This window comes from Chiloscyllium punctatum, chromosome 36, assembly GCF_047496795.1.
Source record: "Chiloscyllium punctatum isolate Juve2018m chromosome 36, sChiPun1.3, whole genome shotgun sequence".
Lineage (NCBI taxonomy): Eukaryota > Metazoa > Chordata > Chondrichthyes > Orectolobiformes > Hemiscylliidae > Chiloscyllium > Chiloscyllium punctatum.
Genome location: NC_092774.1, coordinates 68650584 through 68672332, shown reverse-complemented (window position 1 = coordinate 68672332; position 21749 = coordinate 68650584). Strand labels below are relative to the sequence as shown.

Here is a 21749-nt window from a genome sequence, read left to right as displayed (position 1 = left end):
CGAAGGGCCTGTTTCCACGCTGTAATCTAATCTTAACATCACTTTTCCTACTCTTCCCAATGACTTTTAGTCTCTTCCTATTCGCTTTCGATCCTTTCAGGCGTGAGAGCATTTTCACCAAAGCGGGAATCATACGCCTAGACCACCATACCATACACGATGGGCCCTCTCACCTCCCGAAGCAGCTGGGACTTGCTCACTGTGGAATACATTCTAGATTCCTCGAGGAATTATATGCAGCGAGAGTTTCCAGAGCATCTGCTTCTCATTCCGTCTCCCAGGACCCGAGCTATCTCCATTGGTGGATAATTACACCATTCTGTTTCTGAATTGTTCTCTCACACCCGAGCGGACAGGTACAAGCATTATCCTCTACAACAATGGGAACAGAGAACAGGAGAGCACCGCATGTGCATCACCTCAACTTCCTCTGTTGGGCCAGTATATCAGTGTGAGACATTTAGTTCGCATCTTCAAAGGCAAGACACAGAACATAGCACCAGTGTAGGGGAAAGCTGCTAAAGGAAACATCGAGAGGAGAGTCGAGGATGGCTTCGACCCATCGACTTCAAGATTAGTTGTGAATTTCACTGTTTGTTAATATTCCCAGATGCACTCCGATGTCCAGCGATACACGAATTCAAACAGCAAAGGCGGTAACTGTGCAGGTTCTCTCTCCCTCTCTCTGTCTCCTGCACTGTCCTCACCATGTGCTTCCTTTGTCTGCTCTTCTCCCTTTTAAAACAGCTGTTGTTTTGTCTTTTTATTCCCAAAGTTCCAAAACAATGCAACAGCATATAAAATAGGAATTGCTGCTTCTGGAATTCGAGGAAATCACCTCCAACACCTAAAATACCTCAAAAAAAAAGAGCAGCTCTTACAGCCAGATATTTTTCCCATTCTCCATCTTGGATTACCCAGAATCCGGTTCCCCATGGGAGACTGATTAGCAAGGTTAGATCTCATGGAATACAGGGAGAACTAGCCATTTGGATACAGAACTGTTTCAAAGGTAGAAGACAGAGGGTGGTGGTGGAAGCTTATTTTTCAGACTGGAGGCCTGTGACCAGTGGAGTGCCACAAGGATCGGTGCTGGGCCCTCTACTTTTTGTCATTTAAATAAATGATTTGGATGCGAGCATAAGAGGTAGAGTTCGTAAGTTTGCAGATGACACCAAAATTAGAGGTGTAGTGGACAGCGAAGGGGGTAACCTCAGATTACAACAGGATCTGGACCAGATGCGTCAATGGGCTGAGGAGTGGCAGGTGGAGTTTAATTCAGATAAATGCGAGGTGCTGCATTTTGGGAAAGCAAATCTTAGCAGGACTTATACACTTAATGGTAAGGTCCTAGGGAGTGTTGCTGAACAAAGAGACCTTGGAGTGCAGGTTCATAGCTCCTTGAAAGTGGAGTCACAGGTAGATAGGATAGTGAAGAAGGCGTTTGATATGCTTTCCTTTATTGGTCAGAGTACTGAGTACAGCAGTTGGGAGGTCATGTTGCGGCTGTACAGGGCATTGGTTAAGCCACTGTTGGAATATTTTATGCAATTCTAGTCTCCTTCCTATTGGAAAGATGTTGTGAAACTTGAAAGGGTTCAGAAAAGATTTACAAGGATGTTGCCAGGGTTGGAGAATCTAAGCTATAGGGAGAAGATGAACAGGCTGGGGCTGTTTTCCCTGGAGCGTCGGAGGCTGAGGGGTGACCTTATAGAGGTTTACAAAATTATGAGGGGCATAGATAGGATAAATAGACAGTCTTTTCCCTGGGGTCGGGGAGTCCAGAACTAGAGGGCAAAGGTTGAGGGTGAGAGGGGAAGGACATAAAAGAGACCTAAGGGGCAACTTTTTCACACAGGGGGTGGTACGTGTATGGAATGAGCTGCCACAGGATGTGGTGGAGGCTGGTACAATTGCAACATTTAAGAGGCATTTGGATTGGTATGTGAATAGGAAGGGTTTGGAGGGATTTGGACCGGGTGCTGGCAGGTGGGACTAGATTGAGTTGGGATATCTGGTCGGCATGGACGGTTTGGACCAAAAGGTCTGTTTCCATGCTGTACATCACTATGACTCTATGACTTCTGCGTTATGGGCCCAGCACGCTCCCGCTATGCCACTCTGTTATGCTACATGGCAGTTTTTCCAGAGAAGTATTCAGCTTTTCATCTGGACTGTAGCATGCACGTTCGAGATTGATGTCAAAAGATCTTCGCTGTTGTCGTGTAATATGTTGTTGCGCAGACATATCGACGTTGTGAAATTTTAACTTTGTTTAAATTCCCACATTCTGCTTTTCGATCTGTTATTTCGCTCAGAATCACACAATTTCAAAAATCACCATGTTCAATCGTAAACACAGTGCCCACAGAAAGAATTAGCCAACATCCGGAAGAAATTCTTCCAAACGTACCAGGGGAATTTCGGTTTGATGAGTTTCGAAATTTAATTAGAAGGACGGGAAGTTTGCCTCGAGGTTGTTTAATGTGGAGATGTGTCCCACATGTAAACTGATAGGGGTTGGCCATCCCATGTTTCCCGATGCAGGGCTGCCTGACCCACAGGGAGGTTTCTTTGATAAACTGTCCCTAAGACTTCCAGCCGCTTCATGACTTCATGGCATACGAGAGTGGGAAGGCAGAATTGCGGGAGAAGGATCGGACCCGGTTGAAACAAAGTGCAGACTGGGTGACTGCTTCACGGAGCATCCATATTGTGTTCGCCAGAAAGATGGATTGTTATTCCCAATCGGTAATAACAAGTCGACAACAATTACATCAGGCAGCACTTGCTTTGCAATATCGTGCTCATAGACCTCACTTCCAGTTGAGCAAAGATCACTCAACTCCGGATCTCTTTATGTTCCTGGTACAAACATGGGGCAAACAGCTGAATTCCCAAGCTCTGAGCGATTATCCTCTGCATTTACGTCCTATTTGACAGACTACTTTCTCAAGGAATCATAAACCTCGAGTCAATGGGCATCATAAAATATTTTTATCTCTGCCATGGTGGGTATTTACAAATATCAAGCCTTCTGATCTGAGTAGATCATAACAAGGTGACTTTATTTAAGCTTGTACCACATATGTGTGGAACAATTCCGTCAGTCTAGCTTGGAGACGCTCTGCCATTTTCAGTGCAGACTGCATATTAGTGCACATTCTGTCTCAATAGTTACATGCAATATTGGTGTAAAATAAAGTTTTCGTTCAAAGTTTGTGAGAAGATTTGTAGCTCGGGTACTCATTGTTGTGGTTCTGTTCGCCGACCTGGGAACTTGTGTTGCAGACGTTTCGTCCCCTGTCTAGGTGACATCCTCAGCGCTTGGGAGCCTCCTGGGAAGCGCTTCTGTGATGTTTCCTCCGGCATTTATAGTGGTTTGTCTCTGCCACTTCTGGTTGTCAGTTCCAGCTGTCCGCTACAGTGGCCAATATATAGGGTCCAGGTCGATGTGTTTGTTGACTGAATCTGTGGATGAATGCCATGCCTCTAGGCATTCCCTGACTGTTCTCTGTTTGGCTTGTCCTATAATAGTAGTGTTGTCCCAGTCGAACAATGTTGCTTTTCATCTGCGTGTGTGGCGACTAAGGATAGCTGGTCGTGTCGTGTCGTGACTAGTTGGCGTTCATGGATACGGATCGTTAGTTGTCTTCCTGTTTGTTCTATGTAGTGATTTGTGCAGTCCTTCCATGGGAATTTGTACACTACGTTGGTTTTGCTCATGCAGGATATCGGGTCCTTTGTCCTGGTGAGATGTTGTCTGAGAATGGCTGTTGGTGTGTGTGCTGTTATGAGTCCGAGTGGTCGCAGTAGTCTGGCTGTCAGTTCAGAAATGTTCTTGATGTATGGTAGTGTGGCTAGTCCTTTGGGTTGTGGCATGTCCCTCATTCCATTATCTTTCCCTTAGGCACCTGTTGATGAACTTGTGGGGGTATCCGTTTTTGGCGAATACATTGTAGAGGTGTTCTCCTTCCTCTTTTTGCAGTTCTGGGGTCCTGCAGTGTGTTGTGGCCCCTTTGAACAGGGTCTTGATGCAACTTCTTTGTGTGCGTTGGGGTGGTTGCTTTCGTAGTTCAGGACTTGGTCTGTGTGTATGGTTTTCCTGGATGCCTTTGTGGTGAATTCTCCGTTCGGTGTTCTCTGTACCATCACGTCTAGGAATGGGAAATGGTTGGATGACACCTTTGTAATAATTAAAAACACAGAAATAGAAAACACACACCGGATCATCAACGCCACACTCACAGGAATCAGATTCACTGGAGAGGAAGAAAAGGACTTTTATGCATTTCAAGACCTCCTCCTCTGTAATGTGGACCTTTTCCAACATGTCACCATCTATTTCCCCACATTCTATCTCTTCCATGCCCTTCTCCACGGTAAAAACTGATGCATCTCCTCCATTTACTGCAGCTCCACACAAAAGCCGCCTTGCTGATCTTTGAGGGGCCCTATTTTCTCCCTTTTTACCTTTTGTCCTTAATGTATTTATAAAAAACTTTTGGATTCTCCTTAACACTATTTGCCAAAGCTATCTCATGTCAGCTTTTTTCCCTCATGATTTCTCTCTTAAGTATGCTCGTCCTGCCTTCATACTCTAAGGATTCATTCGATCTCTGTCTATACCTGACATATGCTTCATTGTTTTTCTTAACCAAAATCTCATTTTCTCCAGTCATCCAGCATTCCCTACACCTTCTAGCCTTTCCTTTTACCCTAACTGGAATATACTGTGTCTGGACTCTTGTTATCTCATATTTGAAGGCTTCCCATTTTCCAGCAACCTGCGAACATCTGCCCCCAATCAGCTTTTGAAAGATCTTGCCGAATACCTGATTCTCCCACCAATTTAGAACAACTTTTAGATCTGATATATTATTTTCAATCACTATTTTAATGTTAATAGAATTGGGGTTGTTGGCCCTTAGGTTTTGCACCCTCTCCAGTAGGTGCATCCACATTGTGCATTAGAAAATTTCCTTATACACACTTAACAAATTCCTCTATTTGGCAGATAGGTAAATGGGCAGGAGTTATGTCTTGGGTCCACTCTTCCTTCATTCCCATCAACCCTAACCCCATTGCCACCCCAATAGTCCAACGGCACTTTCCCCTGCAACTACCGAATGTGTGACTCCAGACCATTTACTTAATCCCTCCTCACTATCTAAGGGACCAAACATACCTTCCAGGTGAAGCAGCACTTTACCTGCACGACCAACAACCCAGTCTACTGCATTTGCTGCTCACAATGTGGGCTCATCAACAATGGGGAACACGAAGCATAAACTGGGTGACTGCTGCACAGAACATCTACGTTCTGCCCGCAAGAAAGACCCTGAGCTTCCAGTTGCCTGCCAATTCCACACCCCACCCTATTCCCTGGCCAACATCTCTGTCTCAGGCTTGCTGTAGTGTTCCAGCAAAGCTAAGCTCCAGATGGAAGACCAACGCCTCATTTTCCACTTGGAGATCCTATAGCTCTCCGTCTTCAACATCGAGTTCAATATTGGTTTGGACCCGAACTCCCCCATGCCCTTGACACCAACCTCACCCACACGAGGCCTTGTTATCACATAGTCTGCTGTTACACACGACTTATTGTTAGCCAGGAACAGTCTCTATTAACAGTTATTCACCCTCCGACATAGATCGTTATTCACTCCTTTGTCCCTCCAATGTTCTCCCTCTGAACTTGCAGCAAACAGAGCAATGTGGACTGATATCCCTGAACCAGCGGTTTGTCCCATCTCCAGGAACAGGGCTCTCTCTACTGGCGGATAATTAAACTATTTTGCTGTTGCGCTGACGTGGGGAGACTGTGTAAATATAAACTTTTTCTCAATACCCACCTTCCGTTGGTCGAACTGTGAGTTCACTCTGTATCACAACACGTGTCACAGCGCATTTGGAGGCCCACCTTAGCTCTGCTGGTTCTACACAGCAAGTAAATGAGAGTCTCTATTCGTATCATTCCCTTGCCTTCTCCCTGTAAATCTACGCATTGTTACTTTGATCATGTCCACCGAATTCCCTTTTGTGTTCTTGAATCTGCCTCCTTCTCACGGTCAGACAGAGATTTACGGATCCGAACCACTCCCTGTGCGAAAATGTTCTTCCTCATGTTACTTTCACTTATTTTCCAAATGCCTTGAAATCTCTGCCAATTTTTTGGGAAATTGAAAGGATTCTCATTCCTGCACATGAGGCTGAATTGATTTAATTTCTAACGCAAAGTACTGCGGATGCTGAGAATCTGAGACAGAAAGAGGAACTGCTGGAGAAATTCGGCAGGTTTGGCAGTGCCTGTGGGAGAAAACAGATTTCTGAAATATTGTCTCTGATTCTCTTTCCACCGATGGTGCTTCACCTGCTGAGTTGCTCCTGCAATTTCTGTTTTTGCTTTTAACTGAAAGTTCATTTCATCTTTCGGGATGAAACAACCAGACTCGGCATGTGCAGATATTTAACCCTTTCGAAACCTGTGACGTGATTGGATTCAAACAAACCCAGCAATAATTCACTCTTTCTCAGCTCCACAGGCAGAGGGACCTGGGAAATGAAGCTGTCAGTGTGGCTCTTTATTCGTGGGCCGAGTGGTTAATACGATGCATTTGAGATCGATTGCGGCTTCCCCACGCAGGTGTGAACCTTTCCGACTCGAGTTGAGAAATGTCGTCAAAAACAAAGGAAGACTGTTCCCCGCTTTCGTATTTAAGATTCAAATCAGTGGAGGGGTCGGAAATCTGCAACCCATTGCCTGTCAGGGTGGAACAAGCAGATACCCACAGAGCTGCTTTTGAGGCTATGAGCCAAGAGTTTTGAAATGAGACTAGAACAGTGAGGGGCGTGAAGTCGTGATCGAAGTTAAGCAGGCACCTGAGGATTAATGTGTTTTATTTGCCAGTGAAAGATACTGCTTCACAAAGTTGGAACTATGGAAGGGAAGCAGTGACGGTGATTATCTTTGGCTGTTCTTCTTGTGAATTTTCACATTGCTGCGCATGTCCGTGTTAACGTCAGAACTCTGACCCATGGCGGCGTCAGGTACGCACAGGGCCGGGGCGCAATGGATGATGCATCTGACTCCACCTACCTGTTTGAAATGCAGCGCACAGCTTCTTCACGCACCCCAATTAATCTTTCTCATTGTCCTGAACCCGGCATACGATTTGAATTCCTGATCTGCGGGAATGAGAATCTTTTCACTGTCTCGCGTCAGTAAGTGTCTCTGAGAACATCAGAGTCCCGTCACAGTGCTGTCAGAGGAGGGGAAGCTGAAATAGCCCCACACGCTGCTCATGGGCACATTTCACTTTCCCCAACTCACCGCCCCAACCACTACGGCTCCTGGGAGCGGAAAGGGAACAAACTCCAAAACCCAGTCTCAGCTTTGTAAATCTACAGGAAATAAGAAAACTGTACATCCCTTCGGGTCTTCCATCCTGGGCAGACAGCGTTAATTTTAAATGGCTGTCCAGTCAGTGCCGATTCGTTTTGCGTGAAAAAATCTTGCTTATCTCATCCCAGCATTTCTTGCCACAGAGAACTGTGCGGCAGAGTTCATGTATATATTTCCTTGTATGGTATTTTGTAAATAACATTCGTTTGCTGGTTGTTTGTGTGGGGTATTTCAGGTTCATTAGCCGCTGTTTAAGTGTGTTGGTAGGTTTGTGGGCGACCATGATGCTGAGAGGGTTGAGTTGTCTGGACATCATTTCCCAGATGCCTTTAATGTAAAGTAATGTGGCTAGGGTTTCTACAGACGTTGTGTCTGCTTGTGTCAGTTTGTGGATGTGTAATCGGCACACTGGGTTTATTGGGTAGGCAATAGTGTGGACAACAGATGCTGGAAAGCAGAGGTTAGATCAGAGTGGTGCTGGAAAAGGACCTGCATTTACTCTGCAGAGTGGGAGGGGGGGGGGTTGAAATTTTGTGCCATAGGTCGATGGAGTTGATTGGTGCGGGTGTCCTGGAGATGTTCCCTCAAACGCTGTGACTTGACTTTGCGAGGAGTCTCAAGTCTCCCAATGTAGAGGAGACCGCATCGGGAGCAATGGATACAAGAAATGACAATGTTGGATGCCTGCTAACTGCCGCGGCCCAGGTTCGATTTCCGTTCAGGAAAGTAATTTTCAGTAGAGCTGACGGACTTGGCCCGCATCTCCCTGGTGGTCTAGTGGTTAGGATTCGGCGCTTTCACCGCCGCGGCCCGGGTTCGATTCCCGGTCAGGGAAGGCATTTCCTCGGAGTTTATACTCTACCCGTTCTTCTTAAATGTGCTGTTCAGTTTTTGATTGATCTTCGTCGTTCCTGGGTGCTGCAGTGTGTCGTGGCTCGTTGAAATAGTGTCCTGATTCAGATTTGTTTGTGTGTAGGGATGATTGCTTCTGTAGTTCAGTTCTTGGTTCGCGTGCGTTGTTTTCCTGTAGACGCTGTTTTGAATTGACCATTGACTGTTCGCTCTACTGTGACATGGAGAAATGGCATTTTGTTGTTCTTCTCCTCTTTTGTGAATTTTATGCCAGAAAGGATATTGTTGATGGTGTTGTAGGTTTCCTCTAATTTGTTTCATTTTTTGATGTCAAAAGTGTCATCGTTGTAGCGGACCCAAAGTTTGGGTTCGATCGTTGGAAGGGCTGTTTGTTCGAGTCTCTGCATTATTGCTTCTGCGAGGAATCCTGACACTGATGGATTCGTGGGTGTTCTGTTGATTTGTTTGTCGGGCTTGTTACTGAATATGAAGTGGGTGGTAAGGCACAGTTCCACGAGGTTGACAGTGTTATCTTTGCTGATGAAGTTGGTGCCGTGTTTTTGTCTTGGTTCTTCGAGTAGTGTCTTCAGTTTTCTTTGGCCACGTTGATGTTAATGGATGTGAACAATGGTGCTATGTCAAAGGACAGCATTATTCCATCCCCTTCTATCTTAGTGTCTTTGGTGTTCAGGAATTCTTGGATGGAGTAAATGGAGTGGCGTGAATCTTCGATTTGGTGTTTTAGTCCTCAGTGGAGGCCTTTGACTCGTCTGTATATTGGTGTTCCAAGTAGTGAGACTATGGCCTGGGGGGGGGGGGGGGGGGGGGGGGGGTGGTGGGCACCTGGTTTGAAGAGGAGGAGAACAACAACAAAATGCCATTCGTAGATGTCACAGTAGAGCGAACAGTCAATGGGGAATTTCAGACTAGCGTCGACAGAAAAACAAAACACACAACACAAATATTTAACCACAGAAGCAATCATCCCAACACCCACAAACGAAGCTGCATCAGGACATTATTTCAACGAGCCACGACACACTGCAGCACAGAGAAACTACGAAGAGCAGAAGAGAAATACGTATATAGTGTTTTTAATGAGAATGGGTGCCCAATAAACCCAGTCCGCCGATTTCTCATTGATGCTTCCAAGCTGACTCACAAAAACTCGGTTTGTCCCTCCATTCTTTTCTGTTTTTTTTGTGGGTTTTGAAGGATTTCCCAATCCTCTGACTGAGTATTGGAGTTGGGAAGTTATGTTCTGGCTGTACAGGACATTGGTTTGACCACTTTTGGAATATTGTGTGCAATTCTGGTCTCCATCCTATCAGAAGGATATTGTGAAATTTGAAAGGGTTCTGAAGCACCAATGGGTCCACAGAGGGGAGAGGCCCTTCTGCTGTCCTGAGTGCAGCAAGGGCTTTGCTCTTTCCTCCGATCTGCTGGCCCATTGGTGTGTCCACATGTGGGAGAGGTCTTTCAGTTGCCCTAAGTGTAGGAAGGCCTTCAACAGTAACCCAGCCCTGCTGAGGCACGAGTCCATTCACACCAGGGAGAAGCCGTTCTCCTGCCACGAGTGCGGGAAGGCCTTCAGCAATTCCTCCGCCCTGCTGAATCACCAGTGTGTCCACACTGGGGAGAGGCCCTTCAGCTGGCCCGAGTGTGGGAAGTGGTTCATGTTTTCTTGCAACTTGAGGAAGCACTAGCGCGGGCACTGCTACTCATTCAGCCAGGGACTGCACATTGCCAATAAAATGATCCAAAAAAACCCAAGACCGCAAGACCATCGGAGCTGAAGTTAGGCCATTCGGCCCTTCGAGTCTACTCTGCCATTCGTTAGTGACAAATGTAGTGCAGATGAGATTAGCTACAGTGTGGAAACAGGCCATTTGTCCCAACAAGTCCACACCAACCCTCCGAAGAGTAACCTACCCAGTCCCATTTCCCTCTGACTAATGTACCTAAATCTATGGGCAGTTAAGCATGGCCAATCCACATGACTTGCACATATTTGGATTATTGCAGAAAACAAGATCACCCAGAGAAAACCCACGCAGACACTGGGAGAATGTGCAAACTCCTCACAGACAGTCAGCCAAGGCTGGAATCATACCTGGGTGCCCGGCACTGTGAGGCTGCAGTGGTAAACACTGAGACACTACATGTTGCAACCCGAAGTTGGCAAGGAGGAGGTTGGGAGAATGCAGCAAGCCAGGCAGCACCAGGATGTGGAGTAGTCAGCGCTTTGGGTATTAACCCTTCTTCAGGACTGAAACGTTGACTTCTCCATGAGAAATAATTTATGGGAATGTTGCTGGGGGTTGTAGGGCTTGAGCTCCAGGGAGAGGCTGAATAGGCTGGAGCTGTTTTCACTGGAGCATCGGAGACAGAGGAGTGATCTAATAGAGGTTACAAAATCATGAGGGGCATGGACAGGGTAACAGACAAGGTCTTTTCCGTGGGTTGGGAGAGTCCAGGACTAGTGGGCATAGGTTTAGGATGAGAGGCGAAATATATTAAAGGGACAACATCTTCATGCAGAGGGTGGTATATATATGAAATGAGCTGCCAGAGTATATGGGTCAGGTGCTGTCAAATGGGACTAGATGAATTTAGGATATCAGGTCAGCATGGGCAAGTTGGACTGAAGGGTCTGTTTCCATGCTGTATGTATCTCTGACTACTGGTCCTGATGTAATTTTAAAATAAAGTCCAAGTAACTTTGAATAGTTCAATCTTGTTGAGCTCACCTCCTGAAAAGTTTCAAATGTATCCTTCTGAGGGATACTATTTAAACATGCTGAGTTGGACAAAGTAGCCCATCAAGTTCAACACAAACCCAGAGTTGAAGAAGTCAGAAGTCAGAACACCAAGGGGACCAAAACTGACCACAATATTCCAGGTGCAGCCTCATCAACGTCCTGTATAACTACAACATAACATGCCAACATCTGTACTCAATTCCCGAACTGATAAAAGCCTGAGTGCTGAAACCTTGCTTCACTGCCTTTTGTACCGATGTTGTCAGAGATATAAGACCTACTTTAAACTGATCCACAATCCAGCTGCTGGGAGCCCAAAAGCAGAGTAGTGCTGCCTGAGTGTGTTGGGTAGGTAAGCATAGGTCGATGGGTCAAAACCATGTGACGCTATTGCTCAATGTCTCCTCATTTCCTCTCCCCCACCATGTCGCAGATCCAACCTTCCAATTCGACACCAACCTCTTGACCTGTCATACCTGTCCACCTTGCTTCTCACCTATTTACTTCACCCTCATCTCTGACCTATCACCATCAATCCCTACCTCCATCTACCTATTGCACTCCCAGCTGCCTTCCCTCCAGCCCCACTTCCTTCCCATTTATCTCTCAGGCCCCTTGGGCCACCCTTTATTCCTGATGAAGAGCTTATGCTCTAAGCCAAGACTGTGATGAAGCAACATCCTCAACAAATAGGAAATAGCTCCCAAGTCAGATTTCATCCCTTCTTCTGTTTCCCAGTTCTTTCAGAAATAAGGAATGTCTTTTCCTTCCACTACAAAGTGGTCTTCCACTTTGCGCTGTCTGAAGTGTTATCCCTCACCACTCCTTCAGACACCTTTTAAGAATCCTTTCAACCTGTTTTTCTAACAATTGTGGAGGTGACCAAAAGCAAACATTTCACTTCTCCTCAATGTCCCATTTCTCCTCCTATGAGCCATTTTGTCATGTTGTCTCTGTTACAAGCAGCCGAGTGCACTTGGTTTCTGAATTGAAATTTGGCCATTGAAGTGAACAGGATTAATATTTATCGATGGCTAGCTGTGTTTGCACTAACTGTAGTTATCCACCAATACGATGTCTTTTGTTCCACCAAAACTGGAAACAATGATCTGTGTTTGTATTGCTGTCGGATGTAGAAAATCATCCCAGCGATCTTCACGTTATTCTAGCTTACTGAGGCCATAACAGCATTGCGTGGCAGTTGGATGTGACTAAAACTTGGATGGAAAGAATATAGATTGATGAGAAGTCACAATGACAGAGTGTGTGGCCACAATCGATCTGTCTGGCTTGATTATATGAGTGGCGGCTCTTCAAGAGCAACTTCCACTCCATCACTTCAACCAGCAAGAGGAGATAAGTGTGAACACAACATTTCAAATGTGACATTTACGCATTGCTTCGATGTTATTGATCAAGATCCTGGAACTCGCTCCTGAGCTTTTATTATAGACCACATCATATTTGGGAAGCAATTTAAGAGGCAGCTCACCACCACTTTTTCAAGGACAGTTTGGGAAGACTTGCTGGCAGAGCCAATGATATTCACATGATATTGGAGACGCTCTGATCATATGAATAGATGATTGGCTAACCAATGATATAGTAGGGGTAAGGGTTATGTTCTGGATCGCAAATTGTAACTAGCAATGTACCACAGGGATCAGTGCTGGGGCCAAAATTATTTACAATATGGATATGAATTACTTGGATAAGTGAAGTGAATGTACTATTGCCAAGACTGCAGTAGAGACAGTTGATTGGAATGCAGGTGGTGAGGATGACATGGAGAGGGATATCGACAGGTTAAGGAAATGAGCAAAACCTTGGCCGATGGAATAGAATGTGGGAAAATGAGGTTGTGCACTTTGCCAGGAGGAAAAGTGCTGAATGTTAAATGGAGAAAGCTGCTGAATAGGAGGATTTGCAAGCTCGCATCCATGAACACTTCATCCAAGTTCAGTGAGTAATAGGGAAGGCAAATGGGATGTTGGTTTTTAAATGGAGTATCAAAGTGGGGAGGTTATTATGAACCGAAATCAGACACCAATTAGGCCACAACTGAACACTGGGAACAATTTTGGGCCTTTTAGCTAAGGAAAGATATACTGGCATTGGAGGCAGTCCAGAGAAGGTTGATCAGGATGGTATCAGGGATGGAAATAATGTCTTATGAGGAGAAATGAGTCGGTTGGGCCTGTGCTTAATAGCAGTTAGAAGATTTCGAGGAAATATTATTGTCACAAACAAGATTCTGAGGAGACGTGACAGGCTAGATGTGGGACAGTTTCCCCTTGTGTGTGAGTTTAGAACCAGAGGGAATAACCTGCAAATAAGGGATTGGATGTTTCGGACAGCTGTTGAGCCTGGATTGTTAAGTGCATTCAAAACTAAGATATATATTTTTTTAAATGAGAAAGGGAATTGAGGATTATGGGGAAACAGCGGGAAAGTGAAGTTGATGTTTACCAGAACAATAATGGGATACAAAGTGCGACATCCCATGAATGAATAAAGGAAAATATTCAGGAAAAAATTGTCATTGAAGGGAAGATTGGGATCTAGTGATAATGGTTGAGCAACCCACAGATCTTCTGAGAACACAAATTCAAATCTCATCATGGCTGCTCGTGTTCAACTCATAAAAAGACCTGAAAGTGAAAGTTCCTCTCGGTCCTGGCAACTAGGAAACAGTTATTCACTAAAATAATGAATTGCAGATGTTGGAGATCAGCAGCAAAAGGCAAAATTGCTGGGGAAACGCAGCAGGTCTGGCAGCATCTGTGGAGAGAAACCAGTTAATCTTTTGAATCCAGCCAAGTTTTGAAGGACCACTGGACTCAAAGCAGTAACACTGTTGTCTCTTTATAGATGCAACCAGAATTATTGTGTTTCTCAACAAACTGTCCTTTTTAGGGCAGGAAATCTACCATTCATGAATCCTGCATGATTGTATGCACGTCCTGCGTGCCCCCCCCCACTCCCCCCCCGCCCCCACACACACACGCACACACACACACACACACCCCTTGTGTCTTCAGACCTACTATAATGTGGTTGACTCTCAACTGCCTTCGAGCATGTAGTCACAATTCCTCTGTTCAAGGGCCATGAGGGACAATGAGCAAATGTTGGATGTGCTCGCAATCATCACATCCCACAAAATATTTTCTCATTACTGAAAAAAAAATAGATTAATGAAGGACAGCCAAAACAAACTGCTATGGGAAAGTCATACCCAAGTAACCTGATTTGCCTGTTGTTATCTTTTTTAAAGTCATCTTCAGAGAGGACATTGATTACACCCCTGTTGGAATACTGCAGGCAATTCTGGGCTCTCTGCTACAGGAAGGAGATTATGAAACTTGAAAGGGTTCAGAAAACATTTACAAGGATGCTGCCAGGGTTGGAGGGTTTAAGCTACAGGAAGACGCTGAATCGACTGGATTGTTAAGTGCATTTAAAAACTATTTTTTTTAATCCAAAAGGGAATTGATGATTATGGGGAAACAGCGGGAAAGTTAAGTTGATGTTTACCAGAACAATAGTGGGAGACAAAATGCGACATCCCGTGAATGAATAAAGGAAAATAGTTAGGAGAAAATTGTCATTGAAGGGAAGATTGGTTGAGCAACCGAGAGAACTAGGTCTTCTGAGAACGCAAATTCAAATCCCATCATGGCTGCTGGTGGAATTTATGTTCAACTAATAAAGAGATCTGGAGGTGAAAGTTTCTCTCTGTCCTGGCAACCAGGAAACAGTTATTTACTAAAATAATGAATTGCAGCTGTTGGAGATCAGCATCAAAAGGCAAAATTGCTGGGGAAACGCAGCAGGTCTGGCAGCATCTGTGGGGAGAAACCAGTTAATGTTTTGAATCCAGCCAAGTTTTGAAGGTTCACGGGACTCAAAGCAATAACACTTGTTTCTTCATAGATGCTACCAGAACTGTTGTGTTTCTACAGAAACTGTCCTTTTTAGGGCAGGAAATCTACCATTCACGAACCGTGCATGCATGTATGCACGTGCGTGCGCATCCAGACACGCACACACACCCACACACACACACACACACACACACACACACACACACACACACACACACACACACCTTGTGAAGGGCTCGGGAACCATAAGAAATAGGAATTGGAAAATGCCATTCAACACCTTGAGCCTGCTTTTCCATTGAATAGAATTGTATCTGATCTGACATTCCCCACATTCACTTTCCTGCCTTTTTCCTGTAACTGTTCATCCCCCGACTCTTCACGAATCTATTGATCCTCGTTTTAAATGTGACATGAAGGCTGTCAACAGAGTTACTGAGATGGGGGAGGGGGTGCTCAGGTCGAACTTGGGGACTAAAACAATGGCTTCACACTTCACAATATTTAACTAAGGGAATGTTTATAGTTTATAGATAAAAATTCCTGAAGAAGGGCTCATGCCCGAAACGTTGATTCTCCTGCTCCTTGGATGCTGCCTAACCTGCTGCGCTTATCCAGCAACACATTTTCAGCTCGGATCTCCAGCATCTTCAGTCCTCACTTTCTCCTAGAGAGGCCCATGGAGTCTCGCAGAGTGACACAGATGTACAGCACGGAAGCAGACCCTTCGGTCCAACTCGTCCATGCAGCCCAGATATCCTAACCTAATCTAGTCCCATTTGCCAGCACTTGACCCAAATCCCCATAAAACCTTCCTATTCATATACACATCCAGATCCATTTTAAATGCTGTAATTATTCAGCCTCCATCACTTACTCCAGCAGCTCATGCCGTACATGCATCACCCTCTGCGTGAAAAGTTTGCCCCTTAAGTTCCTTCTACATCTTTCCCCTCCCTTCCCTAAAACTATGTCCTGTAGTTCTGGACTCCCCCATCCCAGGGAAACTAACTTGTCTATTTGCCCTATCCATATCCCTCATGATTATATAAACCTCTATAAGGTCACCCCTTAGCCTCCGACACTCCAGAGAAAACAGTCTATTCAGCCTCGCCCTATAGTTCAACCCTCCAACACTGGCAAAATCCTTGTAAATCTTTTCTGCACCTTTTCTAGTTTCACAACATCTTTCCTATAGGAAGCAGATCAAAATTACATGCAATATTCCAAACGTGGCCTGACCAATGTTCTGTACAGTGGCAACATGAGCTCCCAACATCTATCCTCGATGCTCTGACCAACAAAGGAAAGCATACCAAACGCCTTCTTTTCTATCCAATCTGCCTGCGTCTCTACTTATAAGGAACTATCAACCTGAACTCCAAGGTCTCTTTGCTCAGCAACACTTCCAAGGAACTTACCATTAATTGTAAAAGTCCTGCTCTGATTTGTTTTTTCCAAAATGCAGCACCTCATATTTATCTACATTAACCTCCATCTGCCACTCCTCAACCCTTTGGCCCATCTGATCAAGGTCCCTTTGTAATCTGAGGTAACCTTCTTTGCTGTCCACTACACCTCCAATTTTGGTGTCATCTACAAACGTACGAACTATACCTCCTCGGTTTACATGCAAATCATTTATATAAATTACAAAAAGTAGCGGACCCAGCATCGATCCTTGTGGTACACCATTGGTCAAAGGCCTTCAGTCTGAAAAGCAACCCTCCATCACCACCCTCTGTCTTCTTTCTTCTAGCCAGTTCTGTATCCAAATGGCTAGTTGTCCCTGCATGCCTTGAGATTAAACCTTGCTCACCAGTCTCCCATGAGGAACCTTGATGAATGCCTTCCTGAATTCCATATAGATCACGTCCATCGCTCTGCCCTCATCAATCCACTTTGTACTTCTTCAAAAACCTCAATCAAATTCGTGAGACCTGATTTCCCAAGCATAAAGCCATGCTGACAATCCCTAATCAATTCTTGCCTTTCTAAATACATGTAAATCCTATCTCTCAGGATTCTCTCCAAAAACGTGCCCATCACCAATGTCAGGCTCACAGGTCTCGAGTTCCCTGACTTTTCCTTACCACCTTTCTTGAATAGTGGCAGCACATTAGCCACCCTCGAGCTTTCCGGCACCTCACCTGTGACTATTGATGATAGAAATATCTCAGTGAAAGGCCCACCAATCACTTGCCCAGTTTCCCTCAGAGTTCTAGGGTACACCTGATCAAGTCCTCAGGATTTGTCCACTTTTATGCATTTCAAAATATCCAGCAATTTCTTATCTGTAATATGGACATTTTTTCAACATGTCACCATCTACTTTCTCACATTCTATGTCTTCCATGCCCTTCTCCACAGTAAACACTGATGCACAATATCCGTTCAGAATCACACACCCCACCCCCCTCCCCCCATCTACTGCAGCTCCACACAAAGGCCGCCTTGCTGATCTTTGAGGGTCCCTATTCTCTCCCTTGTTATCCTTTTGTCCTTAATGTATTTATAAAAACCCTTTGGGTTATCCTTAACTCTGTTTGCCAAAGCTATCTCATGTCCCCTTTCTGACCTCATGATTTCCCTCTTAAGTATGCTCGTACTGCCTTTATACTCTAAGGATTCATTCGATCTCTCTGTCGACACCTGATATATGCATCCTTCTTTATCTTAACCAAAATCTCAAATTCTCTAGCCATCCAGCATTCCCTACACCTACCAGCCTTTCCTTTCACCCTATCTGGAATATACTGTGTCTGGACTCTGGTTATCTCATATTTGAAGGCTTCCCATTTTCCAGCAGTCCTTTAACCTGCAAACATCTGCCCCCAATCAGCTTTTGAAAGATCTTGCCTAATACCTGAGTCTTGCTCAATTTTAGAACTTCAACTTTTAGATCTGATATATTATTTCCAATCTCTATTCTAATGTTAATTGAATTATGGTTGCTGGCCCTTAGGTTTTGCACCCTCGCCAGTATGTACATCCTCATTGTGAATTAGAAAATTTCCTTGTGCACTCTTTACAAATTCCTCTATTTGGCGGATAGGTAAATGGGCAGGAGTATACCTTGGTTCCACTCTTCCTTCATTTCCATCAACCCTACCCCCATTTCCCACCACAACAGTCCAACGACACTTTCTCCTGCAACTGCCGAATGTGTGACACCAGCCCATTTACCTGCTCCCTCCTCACTACACAAGGACCCAAACGTACCTTCCAGGTGAAGGGGCACTTTACCTGCACTTCCCACAACCCAGTCTACTGCATTTGCTGCTCACAATGTGGTCTAATCCACATTGGGGAAAACGAAGTGTAAACTGGGTGACTGCTGCACAGAACATCTACGTTCTGCCCGCAAAAAAGACCCTGAGTTTCCAGTTGCCTGCCAATTCCACAGCCCACCCTGTTCCCTGGCCAATATCTCTGTCTCAGGTTTGCTATGGTGTTCCATCGAAGCTCAGCACCAGCAGAACGAAGAGCACCGAATATTACACTTGGGGACCATACATCCTCCGGTCCCAATATCGAATTCAATAATTCTAGGGTCTGCAATCCATAGTATCCTCGTCCCTTCCACACACACCAAGCCTTGTTATCACATAATCTTTCATTATACACTACGTATTCTTAGCCACGAACAGTCTCCATTTACCATCCCACGCGGATCGTTATCAACTCCCTTTTCTGTCCAACAATTCTTCCCTCGCTTTGGGCTCTGTCTTGATCTGTCATTTACTGCATCCGCCTTCCTCCCACGGTATTTCCTGCATATAAACCAACGTTTTCCCGATCACCATCAGTTCTGTAGAAGGGTCACCCGCAACTACTGTGTTTTTTGTTTCTGATATACAGCATCCACAGTTCTTTCACCTTTTTATTCAGGTAGAGTTAGAAATTGTTTCGAGAGAAAGAAGGAGAGAGGGGAGAGACAGAACAGACATGAACTGTTGATCTCGATTGTTCGTCATGACCTAAAATCATTGTTGTACGATCATTTCCCTTAAGCATGAATAGTGGATGTATGCCATCCGTGAGCTTGTGGCGCCACCGTAGCGCGTCAAATCACGTCCAGCGCACTAATATCCGCTTCTTACATTGCAAATTAAGAAAGGAGTATTTGTTGAGCCAAGCCTTCCTTCCAAGAACTTTCAATCACACGTGAAGCTTTGCTGTCAGTTTGATTTGTGAACACTGTGTCTGGGAGGTGGTATGCTCATTGTTTGGGTAAATGCTCAGCTCCCCCAGTTCATCACGGGATTCAAACACAGCCGCCTCCCTCTGGGCAGCCGTTTCATTCAGTTGGTGACAGCGCGGTGTGAATAACATAATACCAATTTTTTTACAACATAATCCAGAGACTCCCAGCTTTATGTTTCAATCTATCAGGAGAGTGAATGCGAGTTCAGATAGAAATGTTTCCCACCAACAGCATATCCTTTCCTCTCACTGGACTCAGTTAAAATTATCTTTATTCAACAGAAGGAGCGGAAACTACAGTCTGACGGCCTCTCTCCACATTAACGGTGAGCCTGAATTTTATAAACGGTGTCAGTAAAATCCAATGGCGGACATTGATTTGGTTCAGTCGATATTTTTGCCAAGTGTAATTCACCGAGAGGATGCTGCTGTGTGAAACTGTGGGAATTACTGCAGGGCCTCCTGCGCATGGAACACACCACAACTGATGTGTTTCACCTTCACCAGTTTATTCCTATCTCGGAGAAGAGGGGTTTGATGATTCGGATCACAGCAGCCAGACAGAGAACAGGAGAAGAGCACTCAGCACTTCACAAGCTTGTCACCACATCTGGGTCATCGTGGCCCGTGTATCAGTATGGGATAGTAATCTGCATCTTCTGACTGGAAGCACAGCAAGTTGGAGTGCTGGTGGGACTATCACACAGGAGAAAACGGCTTCGACCTATCAACTGGAGTGGTTCTCAATGCGCAACTCCGCTCACCTCAACTGAATAACTGTAAACAAATTACTCAGTGATTCAAAGGAATACTCGGTTTTGAATCTGCTTTGTGTCATGTACCTTCGAGAATGATGTCAAAACACCTTCATTGCTGTGATGGAGTATCCTGTTGGGCAGAATATATCCGTTGTCAAATTTCCTACGTTTTATTGGTCCAACTCCGATTTCACTCAGAATCACAAAATGTGTGACAGCGCAGACTGAGGCCATGCAGCCCACCTTAGCTCTGCTGGTTCAACACAATATGTAAATAAGTGTCTCATTCTGTCGCCTTCTCCCTGTAAATCTGCACATTGTTACATTGAACATACCCACCGAATTCCCTTTTGTGTCCATTGAATCTGCCTCTTTGTCACTGTCAGACAGCGACTTACTGACCCCACTCCCTGTGCGAAAACGGTCTTCCTAATGTCACTTTTACTTATTTTCCTGATGACTTTCAATCTCTGCCAAATTGTTCTCGATCCTTTCAGGCCTGGGAGCATTTTCACTGCATTATTTCCTTTGTTTTAAACCCTAAATGACGTGGAAAACTTCAATCAGACCAGGTTTCAGCCCTCTGTTCTCCAAAGAGAGCTGCCCCAAACTATCCAATCTACCTTCATGACTGACAATCCTCATACACGGTAACATTCACTTCAACCAATTCAGTGCTGTCTGCAATGACTTCCCTCCCCGCTTCCTGAAGTATCACCCTCAGAATTGTGCGTAATACAGGTGGAGGATTCATTCAGACTCGGATTGCGCGGGCGAAAAGTCTGCAATACTTGTTCTCACTTTGAGCAAGTGTTTCCCTTCGCCGTGTTCACTGCAATGATACCTCTGTCCCATACCTAATTCAGGCAGTCCGATCTGATTTAACGAAGCGGCTTTTTGAGAAAACTGACCCGGCATTTTTGCTCAGGTCAATTTAAGAAATGAGGGTTTGCCTGGAATTGGAGCCCGGCACCTCCCACCCGTCTGTATAAGCTAGAAAACCCAAAGCTAGCATCACACCCCGAGACCAACGAGCCAAAAGTCATGCACGCGCCCAGCTCCTGAAGCAACTGGGAGTTGCTCAGTACGAAATACATTGTACATTGCTCCCAGAATTACAAGTAGTAATGAGTTTCAAGAACATCTGCTTCTCTTTCTGTCTCGCTGCTCCCAGGACACTGCTGTTTGCCCCGTCCCGAGGGACCGGGCTCTCTCCACTGGTGGATAATTGAACCATTTCGTTTCTACTTGCCAGCTGTGCTGGTGGAAGGCAGAGCCCATTAGCTCTTCTGCTCTCTCTCACTATGACGTGAGGCAGGAGAAGTCAGTTACAGTCATGCGTAGGAAATGGGCAACTTTGAACTTATTCCAAAGATGCTGTGATGCCGGCACAGAGAGAAATGGACACCGGAGACTCTTCCCTCAGGCAAATTGATATGAGTGTATTTTGGTGCAGCCTGTTTGGTGTTCAGAATTTGTCTTGACACAGCAATCCTGCAGAAAGTCTTTTATTACACGGGCGTTGGTTTCTTTACAAGAATGGACCAAACCAGCAAGTCATGTGTTACAACTTCACCGGTTCATTGCCATCAGAGGGAAGAGGTATAAAACTTGAGTTCAGAACACACCGACAGAAAACTGGACAAGACAACTCAGAGCTCCGAAATTGTGCAAGCGCAACTGTATAAATTTGACTTGTGTATCAATGTGACATATTTAAATCAGATACCCGACGTTTTGGGAAGGAGATGACAAGGCAAGGAACAGAACAGAGCGCCGTTATACGGGAAAGCTGTTATAGACGACATTAAGTGAAAAGGAGAAAATGGTTTCGCTTCTGGGTTATGATCCCAGCATGCACCCGCTGTGCAATTCTCCA

General features: G+C 45.1%; 1 protein-coding gene and 1 non-coding gene across 2 annotated transcripts in view; one reads left to right on the top strand and one right to left on the bottom strand.

Annotated features, from left to right (window-relative positions):
* LOC140460632 (uncharacterized) overlaps positions 1-21749 on the bottom strand; it is a 1198404-nt gene that overhangs the window by 197555 nt on the left and 979100 nt on the right. The gene's annotated exons all lie outside the window — the stretch shown is intronic.
* On the top strand, positions 8169-8240 carry trnae-uuc (transfer RNA glutamic acid (anticodon UUC)). Its single transcript has one exon. It is a non-coding gene; the product is annotated as a tRNA-Glu (tRNA).